Genomic DNA, 26,446 nt, shown 5'->3' with positions numbered 1-26,446 from the left:
AAATCGGGTACTATTCTCTATTGTAAGAACGACAACATTGTTAGAAATGATAAAATAATAAAAAGAAACAATATCCTCCAGAATACTTAAAAACAGTATTTAATGTATAATTTATGTTGAATGTGTGCTGTTATATATCTACTAGAGATATCATAGAAAAAGAAGAAGAAAATAAGACTGGAAAGATATACCAAATTATAACTGATTTTTATCTCTTTAGTTTTTTTTCTTATCTGTAGTTTGCATCCATATATTTTCCATAATGAAACATATTACTTGGATTCTTACTCAAGGAACATGATCTGAAGTAATTACATTCTGAGTCTCCATTTCATTTTTCTAAATATGCCTTTTCATTATACCCTGCTCATTTTATCTTGAAAACTGAAATGTTCTTAAACTCCTAATTTGCATTGAAAGTTGATTTCTTTTTTCTGCTTATGGTTGTCACTTCCTAAAAGGATATTAAAGTAATGGCTAGGAAAAGCTCTTGCCATGCCTCAAGGAGGAAACTGAGCCCAGGATTTAGCTATGGAAATAAATGTTGCCTTCTATTATCCATGGCATTAATTCCTTAACTTTACTATACATAAGACTCTTGTAAAATATCAGTGAAAATTCAGAGGCAATGGCCTACTCTCAGACATTTTGATCTGGTAGATGTAGAGTGGATTCCAGACTCTAAATCTTTCAAAAACTCTCAAATGATCTGGTAAAGGGTCCTCAGGTCTCTCACTGAAGTTTTGTTCCATAAGAATTGTCCTTCCAACAGTTGTGGCATATCGATGAATGCAATGTTGAAGATATATATCTGGGCATAAATATATTGCTTTTCAAATAAGAACCAGAGGTAAGTGAAGAAAAAAACATAAAAAATATATTTTTCAAGAATAGATTCTTATATCAATTAGGATGGTCTTGGTTAATTTGTAGTAATAAAAAAGATCCCAAAATGCCAGTGAATAACACATTTTTTTTTCTCATTCATGGTTTAGGCATAATATAGACTGGCATTGAGTTATGCTTGTTGTAGTCAAAGACACACTGATGGAAGTTTCCAAAAATCACCTCAGCAGTGGTAAGAAATGTGATATATCACAAAGTGGCACTCAAAACTTCTATCAGAAAGGGCACTATAGCTTCTACTTATATATTATGTTATAGAAAATCACATGGTTACACTAAAATCAAATGGGGTGGGGAAAACTCACTTGTATTATATGTCCACAAGGAAGATGGCCAAAATGGTGGATATTTTAATGACTATCTCACATGCCAAACTCAAACAGTTACAACATAATGTAGTAGTTATAAACCCCACATGGGGATTCTTAAAGCTCAGAAAGTAAATCCTAGCTGTACAACTTACTAGCTCTCTGAATCTGATAAGCCACTCACCCTCCATAATCCTCAGCTTTCTTACCCCTTGAATCTTTCAGCTCTTTCAGAAACCAATGCATGCATATATAAATGTTGCATAGTATCTAACATGTAGTATGAACTCATGATTATTAGCCTTATTCATAACTATGAGTTATAGTAAATGCACCAAAGGGCACCGGGGTGGTTCAGTTGGTTAAGTGCCCAACTTCAGCTCAGGTCATGATCTCGCAGTTTGTGACTTTGAGCCTCGTGTGGGGCTCTGTGCTGACGGTCAGAGCCTGTAGCCTGCTTCGTATTGTGTGTCTTCCTCTCTGTCTGCTCCTCCCCTGTTCGTGCTCTGTCTCTCTCTCTCTGTCAAAAGTTAACATTAAAAAAATTTTAAAAAATAGATGCACAAAGATATTCATATTCTAAATTAAGTTAGTGTGAAAATGTAAAAGATACTCATTATCACTAATACCATACATATTTATTTAGCTCTGACTATTCACAGGGCACTAGAGTAGGAAAAACGAAGGACACAAAAATAAATGAAATATGGCTTCTGATATGAAGATTACTACAATCAATTTGAGGAATCAAGAAATTAGGGAATAAACACTAGCCAGTCTAATACAATACTATGAAAGAGAGATGGAGAGCTATGATGAAGATGAAATCAGACTTGAGAAAATGGTAAGTATTGTTTGGAAGAAATGCATTTCTGTTAGTATTGTGAAACAAAAATATTTTTATTTAAAAACAATATTTTAATGTTTATTTGAGAGAGAGAGAGAGAGAGAGAAAGAGAGAGAGAGAGAGAGCAAGTGGGAGAGGGGCAGAGAGAGACAGGGAGACACAAAATCCAAAGCAGTTTCCAGGCTCTGAGCTGTCAGCACAGAGCCAGACACGGGGCTTGATCTCACAGACAGCATGATCATGACCTGAGCTGAAGTCAGACACTTAACCAACTGAGCCACCTAGGCGCCCCTATTTTATTTTTTTAAGTTTATTTCTTTATTTTGAGCTAGATAGAACACAAGCAGGGGAGGGGCAGATAGAGAGGGAGAGAGAGAATCCCAAGCAGTATCCACACCATCAACACAGAGCCAGATGCGGGGATCTAACCCATAAAACTGTGAGACCATGACCTGAGCCAAAATCAAGAATCAGACACTCAACTGGCTGAACCACCCAGGAGCCCCAAAGAAAAATTTTAATATAGTTAAGTAGCCAGTAGAGAAAAATGGAGAAACACTCAAATACAGGAGATGGTTTAGGAGAGATAGATGAAGGCAAACAGATGACTGAAAGCGAAGATACAGATATAGATAGATTAATAGGTGGAAGGATGGATGCATTGGTGGATATAGGGCATAGCCTGCAGATACTCTTCTTGGAGAGATTAGTTGGCTTAATTACCAGCATGTCATTGAAAGGATTCCCCTCACATTGGCTAGAGTGAAGACTTGTATTTCCATATACAGATTTGAGTGTAAGTAGAGAACTGCTGCAAGCATATTGTCCTCACTTTGGTAATTGGGTTATCCTATTTTCTAAATTCAGTTTGCATGTGGAGGGGTGTTTTGTACAGTCAGATAAAATTCTCCAAATTACTGTTGCACTCTCAGCATTTGAGTTTGAGGAAAGAAGTCCAGCAGAAGGATGGAAGTTATAGAACAGTGTCTCAGGGATTCAGGCATGCAGCGATTTCCACAGATGTCGAGCATGGCAATTTGCCACAGGGAGAACCAAGGTCATTCATGCACCATTGTCAGGATTGTGGTGCACAGATTGTGAACTTAATGCTTCTCTCATTCAACCAGTCATTCTTCTTGTCTTCCAAGTGCTTTATATTCAGTCATTGTTGAACTCTATAAAATCCTTTGAATACACAAAAACTATTAAGATATACTATCTTTTTTTTATTAAATTGAAAGATTGAAATCATTCAGAATTCTACTCATAAATGCCTGCCAGCCACGGAACTATTTAGCTTGATATATAACTTAAATGGGCCCAGATACCATCAGATACGAGATTAAGGCCTCAAGCTATCTAAAGCAAGAAGAGAAATTCCCCTTTCTCAGTAGGTGAGGTATCAAATACAAAAACCTTTATATTCAATTATGGCACTTGAACTCCTGATTGAACCATGTCTATTGCTGCCAAGGAAGCAGGCCAACCTTGCCTGTGGTATAAATTAATCAATTATATTTCATTTAGATGATTTTTATTTCATGATTCTCAGGATTCCTTAACAAGGCATTTACATTTTAAACTCAGATATCCAAAGAGTGGACATTAAAAAAAAAGACAAAGTGAACATTTTTATTTAGAAGATGAAATAAAATGGAGGATAAGAATTGCAAAGGTGTATCACACAAGATCTAATAATTGAATTTTATAAATTCATTTATAAATAAATAGCAACCATTTTTTCTGTACCTTCAATTTTTCTCTAAACGTAAAGATGCTCTAGAAAAATAAAGTCTATTAACTTAAAAATCATGCAACCATCAATTGCCTAGATTGGATAATCTAGAAAGTTAGCTCACATGAAAAAAAGAAAAAGAAAAATAGCTACTCTTAATACTTCCATAAAGCAAGATAACTTGTACATACACATTTACCAATGTTTAACATGTCCATGGTATCAGAAAAAAAATTGAAGCACATGTGAGGTGAGTTGGAAAACCATTAACAAAGTGTTTTCCTTCCTCGTTATACATTTTAAGTAATTTTAGGATTTCCAAAGCATTAGGAAAGTTTAGGCCCAATTACCTTCTCTAAAACTCAGATATCTACCATTGGAAACATGTGCACATTTTGTTAAAGTGATTTGGTTGAACAAATGAAATATCTAGCATGATATTCCATAATATATTTGCAAATATTTTCTGATACCTTCCTTTTGAAAGGTTCTATGGAGAAACAAAAATGAAAATGACATCTTAATCACATTAGAAGTTTATAATCTAGGAGTTTAGAGGAAAAATGAACATCTATGATTAAACATGAATCTGCATATGGAAGCTTTAGTGGTCAAGAGTTATGACAGGAAAATTCATAAACACTGCTCAAGACTGAGCACTAAACATGGCTGCTTCTCTCAATAATAAGCTACAATAAATCATTGCTTGAGCTCAAATTCCAGCTCCAGTTTATATTGAAATGATCAATATACAGGGATAATTATGAAACAGAGAAAAACAATGCATTTTGCAAGCCATGATTCTTAATGGTAAAAGACTCAGTACTGCCAGGAAATAAGAAACCCCAAGAGACCTGAAGTATGTTCATCGTTTAAGTTGGAGGATATGGACATATGGCAATCAAATTCCTGATCAAAATGTTTGGAGGCACTTTCATGCCAAAAATACTCTTTTGAGCGTCATCTATTTAGACACTCATATGCCTCCAGAACATGTTGGCCAAAGAAACATATTTCCATTTATGTCCTGCCAAGTCTCACTCATTAGCTAAAAATTCTCATTTTGCAGCTTTTATAAAAAGGACTCACAGTACCATGTTTCAAAGTTAAGATTTTTATGATTTGTTTTGTTTGTTTTTAACTTGCAATGTTACCAAAAGTACTGCAACTTAATTTTTAAACTTTAACTTCATCCTTGCCCTTTACTAAATCCTTGATCACAGATGCTAATACATTTTAAAAGATATTCATTGGGAATGTTCTCTGGCATTGCTCACTCTCTGCTCATAAGCAATGATATAATCAAGAAATCAGGAAGAAAAAACTAGTACAGAGGATATGAAATAAATGGATCCGAATAATCCACCTATAGGTGAATCATGAAGAATTCAAGTATGTTTGAAAAAATGTAAATAAGTTACTTAGTTATTTACCCTAGTTTTATCGTACCATGAATATTTTTTTGAAGTTCATTTATTTTGAGAGAGAGAGAGGGAGGGAGACAGAGAGCACGAGTGGATGAGGGGTAGAGAGAGGGAGAGAGAGAGAATCCCAAGCAGGCTCCACACAACCACCGCAGAGCCCAACGTGTGGCTCAAACCCACGAACAGTGAGATTATGACCTGAGCCAAAATCAAGAGTTCAATGCTTAACTGACTGAGCCCTCCAGGTACCCCACAGTTCTGTTTTTATTTATTTTCAGAGAGAGAGAGAGACGGAGAGAGAAAGCATGTGGGGGGGGGGGAGGAGCAGAGAGAGGGAGAGAGAGAATCCCAAGCAGGCTTCACACCATCAGTGCAGAGCCCTACATGGGACTCAAACCCTTGAACAGTGATATCATGACCTGAGGTAAAGTCAAAAGTCAGATGCTTAACCAACTGAGCCACCCAGACACCCCTCCGGTACCATATATTTTTACTCCAGTCAAGTTCTTCCATTTTTCCTTTGTAAAAGGAGTGTTTGACTGGATGGGAGTTGAAATCCTTTTCACATTCCTAGGGTGTTGCATACTTCTAAGCAGGATAGACCTAGGCCTTGTATTCTCTCCTTTACCATATATAAATAAATGTTTAAGAGTGAACATAAGGGGTGCTTGGGTGGCTCAGTCGGTTAAGCATCTGACTTTGTCTCAGGTCATGATCTCACGGTTGGTGAGTTTGAGCCCCACGTCGGGCTCTGTGCTGATGATGGCTCAGAGCCTGGAGCCTGCAGCCTGCTTCAGATTCTGTGTCTCCCTCTCTCTCTCTCTCTCTGCCCTTCCCTCACTCGTGCTCTGTCTCTGTCTCTCAAAAATAAATAAGCGTTAAAAAAAAAGAGTGAACATAAAACTGGGACTGACAAGGATAACGATTCCTTAAAGTGTCAAATTGCATTGAGTTTCTGTTATACTTTAGAAATGGGCATTATTAGAGAAAAGAAATCACAAATAACAAGCTACCACAAACCTAGGGACATAAAAAAATAAGTTTTCCCAAACACAGTGGCTTAAACCAACAGTCATTTATTATCACATATTTTCTGTAGATCAGAAGTCCAGGCATGTTGTAACTGGGTTCTTTTGTTAGTGTTTCACAAGGCTGAAATCAAGGTTCAGTCTAGCTGCATTCTTATCTGGAACTCAAGCTCCATTTCCAAGTTCATTGGTTGTTGGCAGAATTTAGTCCCTGGTGATTGTAAGACTGAAGTCTGTTTTCCTACTGGATGATGACTAGAGGCTGTTTTAGGGGGCCCTGCCACATAGTTCTCTCCACAAATGTGTCAGTTTTCTCCTTTACGGCCAAGAGGAGACTCTCACTTCAATGTTTTGATCATGTCTAAGAGTTAAGCTGAGTAAGTCAGGCTACCCATGGTGATCTCCCTTTTGATAAACTCAAAGTCAACAGATTAGGGACCATATTTACATCTGTAAAATCCTGTCTGCCATATGAGCTAACATAATCACCAGAGTTATTTGTCACCCTGTTGTAAACTGAAGAAAAGGTGACTTAAACAAGTGGGAAGAAATTGGGTCATCTCAGAATTCTGGCTACCACAGACACCAAAATATATGTGTGATAATATGATAAAATTTTACTAAAGTAGAAGGGAAAAGATGCAAATTGAAGATAACTTCAGACAAAAAAAAAAAGGAAATCTTTTGTGACTATGAAAACAAATTAGTTCTTGTAATTTTTTTCTTCTCGCATGAATACAGAATTTAGAAAGACCTAGTAAATCTTAATATTATCATAGCAATTTCATTTTATTTTACAGTTTGATTGTAAATCCTATAGTTTGATGAAGATCATATATTTCCCATAACAATGATTAAAGAGATAAAGTATCAGAAATCAGAAGCCATTTTATCCTCTGACTCGGTGTTTGTTTTTTACCATAGAGATAAATAGTTTTGAATTCCTCCTCATAATTCATTTGTGGCTAACAAAATAGGCTTTTTTTTCCCTGAGATATCCATTCTGTGATATACAGTTACATTTTTCAACAAATATATTTGTTTGGGAAGCATAACATTTACCTTAACTCTCTCTGGACTGTCAGTGAAGTAGTTAGGGTCCATTCTCCTAGTTGCTCTGGACATAGAAAAAATAGAACATCAGTATTTATATTCAAGAATAGATTGGCCTCAGTTTGCCAATGACCATACAGCTGAACTGTCAGGTAACCACTCTGTCTGAAATTATAACTTTTTCTTGTGATTGAATGGGTGGACAACATGTTTTATCTTTTATTTCATATTATTCTTGGAGATATTACAGAATGGTTGTATCACACCATATAGAATAACAACCTTAGATGAACTAATAATTATTACTGAGATTTATAAGCTGTTATGTCTTTTAATTCCAAGGCTTGTATAAAATTGCCCGTAGCTGAAGAGGCTTATAAGGAATAATAAACTTAAGGACAAAAATGCAAACAAAATCAGGATTTTACAGCAAAAATAAAATTTCAGTCAGGCATTATCAAAAAGATGGCCAAAGTAACCTAATATGAAAGATGAAAGTTTCATAGAGTTATATCTACAGCTCAGTAGGATCAATGGGGTGGTAAATGCCACATAGCCCATAAGACTTAATTCTCAAAATATGAAAAATAAAAGTAATGTTTGCAAAGAGTCTGGAATTCTTTAACTAAACATGCTATTTAGGAACCAAAATTGGATCCTGACTCAGCCCATGCTCTTTATGGAATATGCTATGCTTACAGTTTTTTAAAGTAATGATAATATGCCTATTCTAGAATATGGGAATCACATTATCTCATAAACTTTGATGAGTTACTCATTTAGAGACCAAGAATGAAATATAAGAGAAATGTGTCTGAAACCAAGTTACATAAAGGGGTATGGTTCTATCTGTAATCCTAAAGTCAAATTTATGCCAATCCAAATTAGGAGATAAAAGTTTTTATTGCATATACTATACAAGTTTGTATAACATCAATATTAGGTGTAAGTGAAAATGGTAATAACCATAAGCTGTGTGTGTGTGTATGTATATATATGTATACATATATATGTACATATATATGTATACATGTATATACACATATGTATATATGTATACATGTATATGTATATATACATATATACACTGTATATACACTGTAAACTCTTGATTTTGTGTGTATATATATCTGTATATGTATATATAAATATAGTACTGTATATACATATACATATATATGTATATACAGTACTATACAGTTTTTGTAGTTCTTTCACAGTGTCTCCTTTTATGTGAAGCCTAAAAATTAATATTATTCTCATACATTTATCTATTCAACAAATAATTAGTGAGATTCTAATATATGCCAGAATTTCTGGTGGTTAAGTGGACATACAGTAGCTGTAGGGGAGAAAAAATTTTACCTTTACTCTGTTAGTTTCTATAAATGGGGCTTATAACTCATACTGATAAAAGACAGATTAATGAAAGAAAAGAATGCTAGTTTTATTTAATGTTAATATTTTTATATTCATAGGGGCTTCATGGAAGGGAAAAACTCAAAGAAGTAGTTGGATTTGAGGGCTTATATGACATTTTAACAAAGGGTGATAAATTGTGGAGGAGTGATTAACAAAGAAAAGGGGGTTTGGGCTTCTTGGGTGATCAATAGTGGAAAGGTAAATATATGGGGAAACTAATGACAGGTAAAGAATATTTAGTATGGTTTATTTATGCAGCTCCATCTCAGTGCTATCTCCCTCTGTGGTGATAAGGGCCACATTCCTCTCACTGGTATGTGAGAGGGGAGAATGTTTCCACAGGGGAATGTATGCCCTGCTTTTAGGCAGATGGTGGGGGTGGCATAGAGCTTTTCCTGTGTCTGCTTTTTCTCAATTGTCTTCAATTCAAAATGATCCATAGGCCAAAGTGGCACATTTTGGGGTGACATGATCTCCTTCAACAAACAGACAAAAATCACTATAGAATGAGAGGAAAAGTGCATGTGCTTTTAGCAAAAGACCTTGGGGTCTTTGCATTTGCTTCTCCCCCTCCACAGACCACTCTTTCTCTTTCTCATCCCAACACTTGCATTTTTATTCTTTCATGTTTCATTTTACATGTCACCATTAAGAGATTTTTCTGATCAACAAGAATAAATTAGTTTCCTTGGGTTATTTTTTAAATCATAAACTGTAATTCTGCTTTAGAAGCCACATTAGGGAGTTGTCATTTTGTTCTTTTTTTTTTTTTTTTTTTTTTTTTTTTTTTAACAGCAGAGGAAGATGATCCTCATCTTGCAAATGAGGAAACAATCTCAGAGAATAAAGTGAAACACTAAAAGTCAAAGTTAGTAAACAGCACAGTGGGGATTTAAATTCTCTCAAACAGACTTAATTTTTTTTTTAATATACTATTGTGTCCTAATAAACTCCTTAGAACTGTTGTTCTTAACTGGGAGTGGTTTTGCTCCCCAAGGGCCGTTTGGCAATGTCTGGAGACACTTCTGCTTATTACCACATTCAGTGTGTGTGTGTGTGTGTGTGTGTGTGTTGGAGGGAGCATTAGTCCTACTGGCATCTGGTGAATTCAGTACAAGGATGCTGCTGATAAGCACCCTACAATACACAGGACAGCTCCCACAACATAATATTCCTTAGTCAACTGTATCACTTAGTCAACTGTATCACTATTAAGAAATAATACTTTAGAATAATTTGAAAAATAAAAGCAATACTTAATTATGTCATGTATTTTTTGACATACAAAGAGTAGAAAAATAACACCGAAGTTCTATTACTCCAAAGACTTGCATAGTTCAATGTGAAGTAATATCAACTAAATAAAGTACAAAGGTATGTAGAATTCTCTGATATTCAATTCATGGTTTGATTTGACAAATGTATATTGAGTGTCTACTATGTGTCAAAAACCAAGGAAGGTATATGTGCATTCTGTAGCCCTTTTAAAGGATTGCTCCGAACCTCTCTAGCATCTTGTGAGTGATTTTATAAGGAAGCATATGTTAATTTGAAGATCAATTTCTAATTTTGCCATACAGAAGACTTGAAAATGAAATTGTCAGTCTTCATATCCATGAAGGTGTGAGAACTGTGTTTTAAAAGCAACCATCTATTATAAACTATCAGATAAAAGTCACAAATATTTCAAGACTATGAAGTATCCCAGAAACAACTGTATTCTTTCCTACCATTCATGGCTGTGAATAAGAGACCAAGTCATGTGCAAAATGGATAAAAAGTGCACTCAGAAATAACAGGTCATTTGGGGTAGGACATCTATGCTCACTTCTGAAAGATGTAGTGCCTCGTGTACTAGCAAAGGCTCCTGCATGCAGACTGCCTGCAGATGCCACGTGCAGATTAGAAAGCCCTGAAAGCACCATTAGAGCAGAGTGGCCCAGCCCTCAAATAAAGGTTTGGGACCAAATCATTGGTCGAGAATGGCTGGCAGCAGCACTCTCTACCTAGCATTATTCACCAGTCAAGCACAATCCTTTTGTTTTTGCAAGGAACGCCTGGTTTGAATATTCGCCTTTGCATTCTCTAATTACAATCTCAAAATCAGCCATCAGAGATGAAGAAATTACCTAAAAGGGTTATTTAAAATAATGGCAACCTAAATATATATATATATATATATATATATATATATATATATATATATATATATAATAAGCACAGGTCACTTTTTTCTGGATTAAGCCAAATCGACTTGCACATATATCCACTGCTATAGAAAGCTATTATTAATACTTCAAGCTAATTGTTTTTCACTATAGAAATGATCACTTCATGATATTCTTGGCTTTAAAATTGTTTGTTGTCCGTCTCTCTTAACTCTAGTTCTGATGACAGCTTGATTAAAAGCATGGAGCTTGTTTGTCTTATTTGAAACTGTATGCCTTGAACCCAGAAGGGTACTCAAGAACCTGCCAAATACAAGTACTTAATAAATATATGTGAAATGGAAACATGAAATGGAAGGAGAAATATTGGTGATTTTATTAACAATGTGTATGTATCAGGATTACATGAAATCTGTATTAGTCTGCTATGGTCGCCATAACAAAGCACCACAGACTGGTGGCTTAGCAACAGAAATGTATCTTTTCATAGTCATGGGAGCTAGAAGCCCTAGATCAAGATGCTGGCAAGGTTTTGTTTTGTTTTGTTTTGTTTTGCTTTTTCCTGAGGCTTTATCCTGGGTCTACAAATGAGTGTCTTCTGTGTTTTTACATGGTCTTCCTTTTGTATGTGTGTCTATGTTCCAATCGCATCTTTTTATAAGAAAAGCAATCATATTAGATTATGTCCTACCCTAATGACCTCATTGTAACTTGATTACCTCTTTAGAGGTCCTATTTTCAAATATAGTCACATTCTGAGGTACTGAGGGATGAGGCATCAACGTAGGAATTTGGGGGAACAACACTTCATCTCATAACAAAATCTATTGCAAAGTGATTGCACTTTTTTTGCAATATGTGGCTATTAAGCACATATCATTTTACAACTATATACAGGTCTCTGAAATTTTGTAGATTAAAATCTGTAATGTATACTATACTGTTTGCTTTATCATTTTCATAATTGACAGTAACCCCTTTTTACAGAGTCCAAAAAAATAAGATCTCATATTAATTAACCTTAAAGCAAACAAGATAAGTTTTAAGGACTGGAATTCTAAAACTATATGTGTTTAAATTTACTAGAAATTTTTAGTTTATTAATTTGAAATATATATATATATATAATTTCTAAACATAAGAAATTATAAATCACAGTGTCTACAATAAATAAAGGATGTTTTCTAAGTAAATGTGCTATGTATCTGGTTAAACATATAAAATATTTGAAGTAAAGCATAAGAGGAAAGTACTTTATTTACCCACTTAAAATTATGTTTTATTTTTTTGTCTTTTGTTTTTTAAGTTTATTTATTTATTTTGAGAGAGAGACAGGACAAGAGCAGGGGAGGGGCAGCGAGAGAGGGAGAAAGAGAATCTCAAGCAGGCTCTGTGCTGCCAGCGCAGAGCTCAATGCAAGGCTTGAACTCATGAAACTATGAGATCATGACCTGAGCCGAAACCAGGAGTTAGACACTTAACTGACTGAGACACCCAGGCACCCCAGAAAGATCATAATTTTCAAGTCTAAGTATCTTACAATTTGAAATTTGAAGCCTCGACACAATTTTTTTCATTTTAATTCTGGTGAATTTTGTTTGATAAATATGTATGTATTTTATTTTATTTTATTTTTTTTAATTTTTTTCAACGTTTTTTATTTATTTTTGGGACAGAGAGAGACAGAGCATGAACGGGGGAGGGGCAGAGAGAGAAGGAGACACAGAATCGGAAACAGGCTCCAGGCTCTGAGCCATCAGCCCAGAGCCTGACGCGGGGCTCAAACTCACGGACCGCGAGATCGTGACCTGGCTGAAGTCGGACGCCTAACCGACTGCGCCACCCAGGCGCCCCAATATGTATGTATTTTAAAGCTACCCTCCAAATAAGAAAGATTTAACATTTATGGTTATTTAAATTTTTTTTTTTTTTAATTAGACTTCACACCCAGCATGGAGCCCAACACAGGGTGTGAATTCAGAACCCTGAGATCAAGATCTGAGCTGAGATCAAGAGTTGGATGGTTAACTGACCAAGCCACCCAGGTGCTCATAGAATGTATGGTCGGTTATTAACTGAAATAAAAAAAATAGAATACTGGCTTTATCTGAAATTATAATGGGAAATTATTTTCAGAGGCACTAAATAGGGATAACTTAAAAATTAGTCATGAGAATATGTTCACAATAAGAAGCATTTATAAACATATTTCCCAGAACAAAGGTGAGACAAAGCAATACATTTTACATATCACTCACTAAAATACAGAAAAAATTGAACTGTGGGTTAAATGGAATTAATGCACATATCATTTTACAGTTTGCAAGTACTTTCTGTTCCAGAAAGCATTCATTGCAATGTTCATCATTAATGAAAATGTTAGGAGCATCTTTCTTAGATTTTCAGTTGAAGTTTTCAGTTGTGGCCTAGGTTTAGGTACCTTTAATTCAGGATTTTATAAAGGTAAGAAAAGGAATAATTGCGGACTTTTCTGGGTTGAATTTTATTCTACAAAATTCATATCTTGAAGTCCTCACCTCCAGTACTTCAGGATATGACTGTATTTGAAGATATGGGTGGGCCTTAATCCAATATGACCAGTATCCTTAAAGAAGACAATAGGATACAGACACACATGGAATGAGTGAAGACAGTGTAAGGACATGAGAAAAGAACCATTTCTACATCAAGTTAAGAGGACTCAGAAGATACCAAACCTGCCGACATTTTGTTCTGGGACTTCTAGCCTATGAGGAAATGAATTTCTGTTGTTGAAGGCATTGGGTCTCTGGTTATTTGGTTATAGCTCCTTCAGCAAACTAATACAAGGACCTTTGAACCTGAACTACAAAAATAAAAATACACATATTTAAGTATATAACTAATGGATGCATGATTATTTATAAACAAGGTAATAATACACAATGTTGTTCTGGTATTGAATTCTAATTCTTCCTTTCCAACGAGTTGTGGCAATTTTTATCCAGGTAACATCTCCACTTATTTGTCTTGTTCTCAATGAGACTTTCATCTGGCCCTCTATTTTGACATCATGCAGACGTCTGTCCAATTGCTCACGTATCACTCTAGCCTACATCAAAATGATTCTTTAAAAAGAACACATATAATATGATTACATTGATAACAAATTCTAGAAAATGCACACTATTCTATTAGTGACAGAAAGATCAGTGGCTGCCTGTGTGTAGGAGAGTAGGGAGGGGAAGGAGAAATTAGAGCATGACTTCTAATATCATTGCAAATTAGTCTTTTTCATTATCTAATAAGTCATTCAATTTTGATTTTTTTTTTTAAAGATGAATTTATCTTATTTATTTTTATTTATTTTTTGGGGGGGGACAGATAGAGACAGAGCATGAACGGGGGAGGGGCAGAGAGAGAGGGAGACACAGAATTGGAAACAGGCTCCAGGCTCCGAGCCATCAACCCAGAGCCTGACGCGGGGCTCGAACTCACAGACCGCGAGATCGTGACCTGGCTGAAGTCGGACGCTTAACCGACTGCGCCACCCAGGCGCCCCAATCGACTATTTCTCTATCAGGAACTTACTCATGGGTTCATATAACATTGGAATATAAGCTTTTCTGTTTCAATAGTTCTGAAAATGCCTGGTGTGTCTGCTTAATCGCGCGCGCGCGCACACACACACGCACGCACGCACACACACACACACACAATGGGTTTTTAAAATCTAGACTAAAGCTCCCTACTCCACACCATTATCTTTCCCTATGCCCAGTTCTGTATTTCTGTGAATGCACCTTTGGGAAAATAAAGTTTTATAGCACCTGATTTTTGTTTTCAAAGGAAAAAAACCATTTGTAAATTGAGAACAACTGCCAATTGTTCAGCTAATACTTGGAAAGTCATAACATTGCACAGAAGTCTTTGAATTCTTTGACACATTTTTGTCTCTAATGTTCAAAAACCTCGCCAGAATGGAATTTATTGGATTCGTGTTTAAGGCTGCTTTCTTACAGGCTCTGCTATCATTGCCATTGTAGAATTTATTTGCACACTAACTCCGTGAAGTGAAATTGGCTATTTCCATTTTGCATTTCTCTGTAAGACCTTACAAAAGATTATGACTTGCAGTAGCTTATGTGGAAATTATGGGAATTGGAGAACTTCTGTTCTTTCTAATACAATTTTTTCACTTTCTTCTTCCATCCAGTTTATAATATCTACTACCCTTAAAGAATGTTTTGGTCTCCATTTCAGTAATCTATGCTTAACGTCATTAATATATGCAGACAAAAATAATTGAAAAGTACATTCAAATGTATTTTAAAAATTACTTACCACCAAAAATTCATAATTGACATGATGATTATTATGCCCCTGAATATAGACTTTTTTACTCTTTATCCATTTGCTTTGGGCTTTTGTTTCCTAAAGAATAATCATTGAACAAGGCTCCTAATTCCATAACTTGTATTGTGACTTGATAAATTTCAGAATTCTATTAAGAAATATTCCATAAAAATCTGTAATTCTCCAAACAACCTGCATTGATTTCATAAAATTAACAATGTATAAGGTGAACATTTTCACTACAATCCTTTTGAAGGGGCATCAATATTTTATTCATTTCTAAGAGAAAGACTTGAAAACTCATTTTTTTTTCTTTTTGTATTCTCAATAAAATGCTTTCTTACTATCTGAATAACAGACCTAGACAAATCACTTTCTAGGTAGAGGCCTTATTACATTTCTCATATCAATTCATACTTTATAATGTACTTCTAAGGGCTGTATTCTACAAAAAAAAAAGTCAAGGGCAAAATGGACTTTTAATTATTAACTAGGCCTTATATATAGTTCATAGTTGACCTGGCCTATCAAGGATTAGAAAATCACAAGTTTTTCCCCCCAAGAATATACTATTCTAATTGTAATTTCATAAACTTTGCTTTAAAACACTGCAAACATCCTTATGAGTTAAACTGCCATTAGCATCATGCCATATAAATGCATCTTTTATCATAACCTAGAAGAGATTTGTGATTTGTGATTTAAAATATCTTTCCTTTACCTCTCCATAGCCACAGAGCCCTTCATATCTGATCTGAATTAGCACTATTTTCTTCCTCTTTGGTTAAACAAAATCTAAGTCACAGTATTTTAAAAAATTCATTTAAAAATATTCCTATCAGGGAAGCCTGGGTGGCTCAGTCAGTTAAGCGTCCCACTTCAGCTCAGGTCACCATCTCGCGGTCCGTGAGTTCGAGCTCCGCGTCGGGCTCTGTGCTGACAGCTCAGAGCCTGGAGCCTGTTTCAGATTCTGTGTCTCCCTCTCTCTGACTCTCCCCCGTTCATGCTCTGTCTCTCTCTGTCTCAAAAATAAATAAACATTAAAAAAAAATTTAAAAATATTCCTATCAAAACGGGAATGATGGCTAATGCATGACCATCATTAGAAGAGATGAGTTTATCAGATGTGTGAGTCAAACTGTGAAAGGCACAGAGGAAATGGCTGTGTACCTATGAGCAGGTGACTCAAAACACTCTACACCTCGGTTTCCTCATCTTCAAATTGGAAGTGGCACTAACCAGCTTACAGGTGATGTGATGAGGTGAGATGATTTGGAACATAGCCAACGTTACTTGGGGCATACTATTGTTGAATCTTGAATCTAGTATGGGCACACTGGCAGTGAAGCATGGGAGGCAGGAGACATGAATGCAAGCCCACCTAGTGTTTACTCATGCAAACTCAGGACATGAGCTGTGTTACATAATACCTGGAACAAAGCAAAGACATCTTGAGTAACGGGATGACATGGGAGAAAACAGAAGAAGGCCAGTCACCAAAAATGGAGACATAGACCAGAAGTCATTGCAAAGACACATTTTACCCAAGTATAGTTTTTTTTTTTTTACTTAATAAGTTTCTCTAAATATTGTAAAGCTTGATAGTCTGAAGTATATAATATTAAAATCATAGGGGTGCCTGGCACCCTTAGTCAGTTAAGGTCTGACTTTGCCTCAGGTCATGATCTCGGGGTTCATGAGTTCAAGCCCTGCATCCAGCTCTGTGCTGACAGCTCAGAGCCTGGAGCCTGCTTCAGATTCTGTGTCTTCCTCTCTCTCTGGCTTCCCCTGCTCATGCTCTGTCTTTGTCTCTCAAAAATAAATAAACATTAAAAAAATTTTGTAATAAAAAATAAAATCATATTATAACGCATTTTTTATTATTGCTGAATGGAAACTACAAAAAATATTGAAATCTCAATAATAATGCTATATTCATGGAGAACTCCATATTAGAAACCATTCATATGGTTTCTCTTTCTAATGTTAATTGTCAAGGTATAGTATCGAGGTGATAAATTCAGGTTTAATGTGTAGCCTGACATTCAGTTTTGTAGACTGGAGCTCAGGCACCAAGAAAAAACATTCAATATAGAAACTAGTAAGTAAATAGTTATTTACTAGTTACTACTAGGAAACTGTAAGCTATAATTAAAACTGCAACTGTTATGGCAAAGGGGATTCACTGTTGTCATGGAAGCATGGCTTTATTAATTCCTGTCTTTCAATAGATAAAATCAATTAATTCTCTGTGATTGTCAAGATAGGAATGCAGATTTTTTAACAGTGTTTAATATTTTAACAATATTAACATATATTAATATTGTTATATATGTCAATTGTTACATACTGTATGGAATATAGTATAAGCTATAGTTTATATTATATATGACTATATATTAAATACTATTATTATATATTAATATCTTATTAAACTAACATACAGTATGAACTGTTTTACATAATACAATACCTCAAAGTTAACAATTAAGTCTTAGATACAAAGATGACTTAATTTTCTGATATGCATGTATCTATCACTAGCCTACTATAATAACATACTATACTGAATACATATATTATGAAAATTGAAGAATATTAAGCAGCTAAGGTGAGGCAGCAACAAACCATAAATGGACCAAAGAATTATGAGGTAAAGTAAATCACCCCACCATTTTCCCTTGAGATGGGAAAGAAACAAAGCCTAACATATTTGCCGTGCCAGGAAAATCTGTATTTCAAATATCTCATTGTCCCAATAACTACTTCTCTGCTTAGTAAGTTAATTGCCAATTATTTGTTTGCAACACATGGACATTATGTATCATGCTGATTTCCTTATTTTCAAAACTATATCTTTTATTATAAAATAAAATATTGTGTATTCCCTTTATGTTTCTAATATTAGAGTCACCAAATTCTCAAACTAGCCTGTACATCATTGGTTCTCAACACCTACAGGGTGATATTTGGCAATGTCTGGAGACATTTTTTTTTTATTGTCACACTGTGTGGGACTGTCATTTATTGAGTAAAGACCAGGGATGCCGCAGAACATCCTACGATGCATGAGACTGCCTGCTACAATAATTATTTGGCTCCACATGTAAATAGTTCCAAGCTTATGAAATACTGCTGCAGAATAAACAAGTAAAAATGAAACAAAACATCATCAACAACTGTAACAAAAGAATTTATTTTTTTGGCATGGAGAATAGAATGAACAGGCCAATTTTTAGGTTAAACAACAATTTATGTTGCCTTATTTTTTTCAGGGATAGCAATGAGTTCTACTTCTTTAATATCAACTTTAAGATTGAAGAGGAAAAATTTCACCATGAAAAGGAATCAATAGAAATGAGGAAATGAAAAATGACCAGGCCAGTGTTACACATGGAAGCATGTGGCATCAGAAGAAACTGTGATGCACTTTATTCTTTGAAAAGTGTGTGAAAGTATTGCATTATTTTTTAAGTTTCATTTGGGTTTAATTTTCTCTACACTCACAAGGTGACATCTTGAGATTGTCAAAGCTTCACAAGTCTGTGAAAGTTAGTTTGGTCCTTTATTTCACCCTCTGCCAAATCTATAGCTGCAAAATTCACTCTTCTTTATCAGGAGTATTCTTAGCGATTTTACCATATTTATACAATGTTTAGATTTGGTAGCTGATGTAAATGATTACATTTTCCCTTACAACCACACTGACATTTATTTAGCATTGGATTCAGCTTTTCAAATTTATATAATCATATATGCTAACAACTCACAAAGCTATAAAACCTCTTATACAAATCTCAAAGCAGGATACATTAAACATAAATATTATTTTTAGAATCATACCACCATTGCAAATATGCTCAAGTGAAGAACTGGCTGGGAATTTGCTTTCATGTATTTTGAGAATCTCAAGATATATTTTTAGAAACTATAAAAAGCTACAGAAAGATTGTTGCCAGACACACCAACAGAAGAAAAAAAAAGGACAAAATTACTACTTTGAAAAGTTGCCATTGATGGTCACATATATGCAAGCTCAAAATTGGGACCTACCTCTAAAATTATTCTCAGTTCAAAAATGTTACAAATCAATTTTCTCCAGCCTCTGATGTATGTGTGAGCATTTTCTAGCATCTGCCTGTATGTTATTACAGTAGTTTCATGTGCCTTTACATATGTTCACCAAATTTAAACCTTAATATATCAGAAAGACATAACTGCCTTTATAGCATTTTAGATCCCTTGAGCAATACATTGTCTCAAAGACATGATGTTCCCACATCTGTGAATAACAATATAAGCCTTATTAAAATAGGTATTGAGAAAATAATCCCCAACACACTAGCATAAGAAAGACCAAATGAATAACACATTTAAATGAATTTATATCAAATAAAAAGCAAAGAAGATTAGTCTAAACATATTCAAAATGCTTCAACTCTGGGCTACACATTGCACTACAGAGAAATGCAAAAAAGAAGAAGAAGGAGAAGGAGTAGGAGGAGAAGAAGAAGAAGAAGAAGAAGAAGAAGAAGAAGAAGAAGAAGAAGAAGAAATTATCATGTATAATTTTAGACAATGTCCAAGTGCTCCTTACATATCAGTATCTTCCCTAAAAATAAATTGACGCTAAACTGTCTTAGGGATGAAACAGTTAGGGTGCTTGTTTTTTGCTAACTTGCATGAATCATGGCATAATACATGCACTTAACTTGACTCTAATTGACTCATTATCATATCATATCAAATAATGGAATGATATCAAGGCAATTTTATCATACAAAGCAAGAAGACAGGAAGGAGTAGTTACTGCAAATAGGAGAGAAAAATAATCTATTTAGTTCCCATATTGTTATTGTGAGAGCCCTACTATTAGGGCTCTAGAAAAGTGTTATGAGTTGTTAACATATACAATTATGTACATGTAAGAAGCTGCAGCCAGTGCTAAATCAATGTCAGTCACTACTGTTACAATGCCAAAGGGGCTCCTATAATTTCTGTTGCTGGACTCAAAAATCTGTGCAATCCTCTGACACCTTTATTGACTCTTAGAGCTCAAAAATATTGAAGCCTCACTAATACTGTTGCAGAACCAGATAGTTTTCGCTGATCTTAAGCTCAAAATAAAATTTTTCACTGGAGGTACTGTCAATAGAATGTTCAAGAAGGCAATGCTTCAAACTTTATTCTCCTTCCAAGGTACTCAATGATCCGTTTTCCTGTTAAGTCACTTAGGAGTGTCTGTTAACCAACCTCAACTTCCGCATGTTTTATCTCACTTTAAAAAAAAATTGAAACCACCAGACTGAGTCAAAATGGGCATAAGCAAACACTCAGACAATTTTCAGGAAAAAAAAATTCCCTACTGTCACAAATTTTGTGTAAGTCAGAAAAATTCTGCCAACAATTGACATCCAGAGAAAATGGATAGCACTTTTGATGATGGTGAACATCTTAGAAAAGATTATTAATTGTTTACTCCATATTTATTAAACATTACTTAATCAAATGATCGATATATTCGAAGTCTAGATAAATTTATTATTGTAAAACCCTGAGTTTCTTGGCTCATACTAATTAGCATAGTTGCTTCTTCCAAAGATTTGATTTATCTTGAGATGCTTATCACTTGAAATGCTCTGGAACTTGAAGAGTGGCAGACATCATTCAGATCATCAATGTACTGCCCACATATTAAACTGAATCAAACGGGAGAATGACATCCCTACCCTACTCTATTTGGGTGAGCAACCCACTTATATGTCACTTATTTCAAATTAGCTCTTTTCTGTGCTCCATTATTTCCACTATAGCAGATGGTATCATGTAAGTGTTACTATTTGCTGTTGGCACATTACATTCCCTTCTGATGACCAGATGTGTCTTTTGGGCTTCAGTTCTCACAGGTCTACATATTATTATTCCTTTTTTCCAGTATACTGCCTAGTTAGTAGGTCAAAACCATGGGATTAGCAAGAGAATTATCCTGGACTATTTATTACAAGATGAAAAAGACAGAGGGAGAGAGAGACAGAAACAGGAGAGAGACGGGGGGGGGGGGGGGGGGGGGGGAAGGGAGAGGAAGAGGGGGAGAGAGAGAGAGAGAGAGAGAGAGAGAGAGAGAGAGAGATCTTTATTTTATCACATCAATTGAAAATCCCACCATATAGAGTAAATATCCAGATAGCTGAACTGAGATTTTTTTTTGATCTGTTAACATATGCCTCGAAAAGTTTTCAACACTTTACTATCATTATCTCCTACCCCCTGAAATTGCCCCCCAACCTTAAAAAAAAGTCCTATTTTGCCAGGGAAAGCTACAAAATGTGAGAATGAAAAAGTTAAGACGCTGACCCTCAAGAAGAATTTAAGGCCTACATTAAACAAAATATTTTTTAAATTTAAGTAGAAGTTACCTGCTATGGACAAAATAATGAAAAAATGAAAAAGACTTGTTTTTAGGTATCAGTTACATGATCATATCTTTCCATTAATAAATTTTAAAAAGACAAAAAAGATGCCTTTTTGTAGAAAAATGAGCCTTTTCCCTTCAATAGTCTTTTAAATTTTAAAAAATTGATGTGGACTATGGTAATTAAAAGGAATTTACCACACATATAAAGCAGGGTAATAGGTGGCTCTGGATTGAAAACTGGATTATAAAACTCATTCAAAGTTTTGTTTTGTTTTGTCTGCTTGTGTTCTCTAAACAGGAACCAATTAAAAAAAAGTGCTGCTAATTGCAGAAGAATGTGAGGTCAAAGACAGCTATTTGTGAAATAAGAGAAATAACAAATAGTTCATATGCTTATAGCAATAATCCAATGGAAAGGAAATAGATGCTTAGAGTGAGATTAGGGAAAATTTCTGAAAAGATGTTCTCAGTTAAGCAAGAGAGTTCTGGTGCACATGTGAAAAGCTCCATCTCTGGGGAAAAGAGAGATCACCCATTCTATAGGAACAGAAGAGAAGATGAAGGTATGAGCTTTAAGGAAAAAGATTGGTAGATGTGGTAGTAGAAACACAAAAGATTTCTCTTTTGTTTATGTTTCCATGAAAGAGAAAGTACAGTCACCACTTGGGAGCATGGATGGGAAAGAAATATTGGATGTTGGAAGACAGAGAGATGCAGTTATTTGGGAGAGTGACAGAGTGAATACCAGGCAATGTTATAGGACTCATGTGCAGCATGAAGGACTGACTTGAGGTTAATGAGCCTAAATTTAGAATGATTCTTGTCACCATGGCTGGATGGTTTTCAACAACCACAATCAGAAAATATGTGATGGATTACAATTTAGGTAAGAAACTATGCAGAACTCAAATAGGCAGATCCATGTTCAGAAAGATAGCCTTTGTTTTACTTCAAAGTAGTGGTGAGTAAATGCCATGGCTATGTTTTAATTAACATTTAAATATAGGCACATTATTTCCAAGATTTCTTGTTTTAACTAACAATGGATGACTATATACCATTAAGAAATGTTTTGAATAAACAAGCCTCAGGAAAACTCAAGGTATATAAATTTAAATTATAGGGATTAATGACTAGTCAGACAAGAAGCATCTTACACTGCCAAGAGACCATGAGAAGCCATATTTTAAACTATTATTTAGATTAGCAATATAAATGTAAAGGAGATCAGAATAAGCTTAATAAGAGACATATTGGGAAAACTACTTAAAAATTCACTAACAAAACTAAAGTAAAATTTAATGTCAAGTGAGATAAAATTTTCCATAGTATGAAAACGGAATTTTACAAAATAGCAACACTTTTTCTCAAATTAATTTTTTTCATGAAATTCTACTGAAATTTCCAACTGTGCTTTTATTAGTTTTTTTTTTTTTTTTTTTTTACAAATTATTGTGGTAAAATATACATAGCAAAAAATGTATTGCTTTAACCATTTTTAAATTTTTATCGTATTAAGTCCATTCACATTGTTCTGTTACTATCACCACCATTCACCTCCAGAACCTTTACAAATTCTCCAACTGAAACTCTCATTAAATAGTATCTGCCCATTCTCCCTTCCTCCGAGTCCCTAGAGACTACCATTGTATTTTCTGTCTCTGATTTTGACTACTCTGGGAACTTCATATAAGTGAAATCATTCAACATGTGTCCTTTTGTGATTAGCTTATTCAACTTATCATAATGCTTCAAAGTCCTTCCATATGTCAGAATTTCCTTCCTTTTTACAGCTGAACACTATTTCATTTTTTAAAATATATTCCATTTTTTAATATATTCATCTGTTGATGGACACTTGGGTTGTTTCCATCTAGTGGCTATTGTGAATAATGTTGCTACAAACACGAATGTACAATTATCTGTTTGAGTTTTGCTTTCATTTCTTTTGGATAAATACTCCAAAGTAGAATTGGCACTTGTGTTTTTGAACCATAAAAAATAGTTCTAATCTTAATCTGGAATAATTAAGAAACAAGAACATATACACAAAAAAGCTTTGAAAAATAAAGGCTGTACTGAAAACTGGAAATAATGTTAAAACATATTATAGAACAATAATCAAAAATATATTCATTTAAATGTAGCAGAATCAATATCCTAGAAATAGAACATAAACTTTTAAAATAAATTTATTTACCAGTAAGAAAATGCAAATCAAAGCCAAACAACTTCACAACCACTAGGATGATGGTGATAATAATAATAATAATAATAATAATAATAATAATAACAACAACAGGTATTGGCATAAACGCAGAGAAATTAGAAACTTCATACGGTATTTGTGGAAAGGTAGAATGGTGCAACCACTTTGAAAAACTGTCTAATGCCTCTGTAAAATGTTAAAAATAGAGTTACCTACCATATGACCCTTCAAAGTTCTACTCATAGGTATGTCTCAAGAAAAATAAAAGCATATTTCTTCCCAAAAAGTTGTACAGGAATGTCCATAGAAGCATTACACTAGTAACCAAAAAGTAAAAACAGCTGAATGGTCATCAACTGATGAATAGATAAAATGTGGTATATTCATACAATGAAGTAAGACAATAAAAACTAATGACATACTGATACATGCTATAACATAGACGGCCCTTCAAAATATTCTGCTAAGTTAAAGAAGCCAGTCAAAAAGACAACGTAATGTCTGAATCCTTTTATATGAAATATACAGAATAGGTCAATCTACAGTGACAGGAATGGGTTAGTGGTTACCAAGAGCTAGTTGAGAGGGAAATAAAAAGCGACTGCTGAACAGTATGTGGTTTCTTGTTGGGTAGTGAAAATGTTTTATTGATTGTGGTGTTGGTTGTACAACAGTATAAATATACTCAAAACCATTGTATGGTATGTGAGTTATATTACAATAAAGCTGTTTTCAAAAAAGAACCTTAATATTAAAAAAATAAAATACTTAGTCAAAAGGAAAAGGTTAGCTTATATAAATATTCCCTGAGTAATTGATATTTTTTTTACATCAAAGAAACATTATTTTGAATTGTTCCCATTCACAAACACAAATAGATGTCCACAAAATATTAGACTACATCTGAGGTGAAGGAAAATCTATGTGATTGGGAAATATTCTCTAAATTAATGTCTAGGGAAAATCACAAAGAAAATTATCAATAATTTGGATTTTATATGGATTTTATAAAAGTCTTCTTTGAAGCATTATGGAACATATATCAAGAAATCAAAACCATTTATATCATATTGTCCCACTAATTCTACTTCCATTTATAATTTCTAATACAAGAATATGAACTATAAGCAAAAATACATGGAAACTATTTTTCATTATATTTTCAAATGTAATGGGAAAATAGTGAAAAAAATGAGCTTATCCATGAGTTACTTAAGTAAATTACATATATTTCTTTTTTTTTTTAATTTTTTTTTCAACGTTTTTATTTATTTATGGGACAGACAGAGACAGAGCATGAATGGGGGAGGAGCAGAGACAGAGGGAGACACAGAATCGGAAACAGGCTCCAGGCTCCGAGCCATCAGCCCAGAGCCTGACGCGGGGCTCGAACTCACCGACCGTGAGATCGTGACCTGGCTGAAGTCGGACGCTTAACCGACTGTGCCACCCAGGCGCCCCTACATATATTTCTTAAACAGATTACTATATAGCTACCAGAATTCATAGTTAAGTTTAAGAAATGGGATAAAGCTGACTTTTTAATAAGTGGAAAAATACATTATTGTATATAAATCGGTACTCCAGTATATTGAAAAGATAGAAAATCAAGGGAAAATGAGAAAACAACAGTGATTGACTTTAACAGGATTTAGCTCAATTTCCCTACTTTATTCTATTTTCTGTTGTTTTCAAGTTTTTACAATAAACATATTGAAATAAATCATTAGAACAATTTTCATCATTCAATGTAAGTTTTTTAAATTGTTTTACCTAAAGTCATGGAAGTACATGGTAAACGTATACTATTCTGATGTAATTTTGATTAGGAAAATTTTATTTTTAGGCAGCGGTATATAAGAAAAGACAAAAAAGAAGATCATCAGGGGCTTCCTCGATTGGTTTAAGAATGTTTTATATACTTTTTAAAAATTGTATCTCATTTTCTAAAAGTTTTAAATTAAATAACTGTACAAATTTTCATATTTTCACCATAAATTGTTAATTTTATTTAGAAAAAGTAAAATAAATGCTTAGTTTATGGTAGGAAATAAAACAAAATGGATGATTTTTTTTTCTCTGTGCTTTCCATCGTTACCTAGAAAGACCTCACTCAGAAGACCTCACCTTGGAAGGTGTATGTTGCCTAGGTTTCTAAGATGTGAATGATCGTATCTAATTATTTGCTATGGAAAGAGTTCTGTGACCTAGGAATAAAATAGTCACAGGACAAAGTTATAGATAGAGGCATAAAGGACAGAAATACCAAGGAAATTGAGGTAGATAAACATATCAGAATCTATATCCAATAATGCCAAATGGTTAATCACAGGAAGATATGTGAGTGCCCAAGACAAACCTTAGGGGCGTCCCAGCTTCACCCTGATTTATTTCATTTAATACAGACTTGGTATGCAAAGATTGTTATTATAATACCTGATAAATCATTATAATGAATGGGAGCTTAAAATATTTGGAATATCAATTAGTAAGAGAAAATGATCACAACCTAAAATTAGCATATATTTGGCATAGACAATACCTATAATGATTTTTTAATATCTCATAACATTACATATACATATATATACACACA

This window comes from Puma concolor, chromosome B4 (assembly GCF_028749965.1).
Source record: "Puma concolor isolate L17-30 chromosome B4, mPumCon1.1.hap2, whole genome shotgun sequence".
In the NCBI taxonomy this organism is placed as follows: Eukaryota; Metazoa; Chordata; class Mammalia; order Carnivora; family Felidae; genus Puma; species Puma concolor.
This window is presented reverse-complemented; position numbering follows the sequence as displayed.